This window comes from Budorcas taxicolor, chromosome 5 (genome assembly GCF_023091745.1).
Source record: "Budorcas taxicolor isolate Tak-1 chromosome 5, Takin1.1, whole genome shotgun sequence".
Lineage (NCBI taxonomy): Eukaryota > Metazoa > Chordata > Mammalia > Artiodactyla > Bovidae > Budorcas > Budorcas taxicolor.
Genome location: NC_068914.1, coordinates 21,047,414 through 21,048,450, shown reverse-complemented (window position 1 = coordinate 21,048,450; position 1,037 = coordinate 21,047,414). Strand labels below are relative to the sequence as shown.

Below are 1,037 nucleotides of genomic sequence, written 5' to 3'. Positions count from 1 at the left end.
CCACACCGGTGCCCCACTGTGTGTCCACCAGAATAAGAGCTTTTGACTCTTGGACAGTAATTACTATTTTCATCTGTTCAGCCCTGTACCACGCAACATTAAGAAAGAGATAGTGTTTAGCCTAAACGAATGTACATCTACTTGTGGAGATCCAATGCACATCAAGAAACTATCCTGAGGGACTTCTCTGTTAAGTGGTAAAGAATTCATCTTGCAGAGCAGGGGACACAAGTTCTGTCCCTGGTTGGGGAATTAAGATCCCATATGCTAAGGGGCAACTAAGCCTGCCAGCTGCAACTGTTAAGCCTGCAGCTCTAGAGCCTGCAAGCTCGCCACAAGCAAGAACCTGTGCAGCAAAACTAAGACCTGTTGCAGCCAAATAAACAAATATTAAAAAGAAATGAAAAGAGGGACTTCCCTGGTGGTTCAGTGGTTAAGATTCTGTGCTTCCACTGCAGGGGGCCCAGGTTCGATCCCTGGTCTGGGAACTAAGATCCCACATGCTGCATGGTGCAACCTAAATAAATAAAAATACTTAAAAAAAAAAAAAGAAGAAATGAAAAGAAACTTCTACATTGAGTAGTAAACCAGGGTCCTGCTCCCCAAGAAGGGCACAGGATAGTCCATTAGAGTAGAGGAAATGATTAGAAATTTTGTTGATCCTCATTTTATCTCATTCTTTTCATTTCTATCTCCAGGTATGTTTTATAGAGTACAAAATATAAATACGTATATTTATACATGAGCATGTACCAATTTTTTAATTAATTACTTTACTTGTTTTCAGCTGTGCTGGGTCTTCACTGCTGCTCAGGCTTTTCTCTAGTTGTGGCAGGCAGGGGTCACTCTCTAGGTGCCGTGCACAGGCTTCTCACGTTGCAGAGCATGGGCTCTAGACACAGGCTCAGTAGTTGTGGGACACAGGCTTAGCTGCTCAGAGGCATGCAGGATCTTTCCAGATCAGGGAGCGAGCCCTTCTCTCCTGCATTGTCGGGCAGATTCTTTACCACTGAGCCACCAGGGAAGCCCGTGTGTAT

The 1,037-nt window shown here is 44.3% G+C and overlaps 1 non-coding gene across 1 annotated transcript; it reads left to right on the top strand.

The window, feature by feature from the left end:
- Window positions 1-415: 415 nt before the first annotated feature.
- Window positions 416-488, top strand: TRNAG-UCC (transfer RNA glycine (anticodon UCC)). Its single transcript has one exon. It is a non-coding gene; the product is annotated as a tRNA-Gly (tRNA).
- Window positions 489-1,037: the final 549 nt, after the last annotated feature.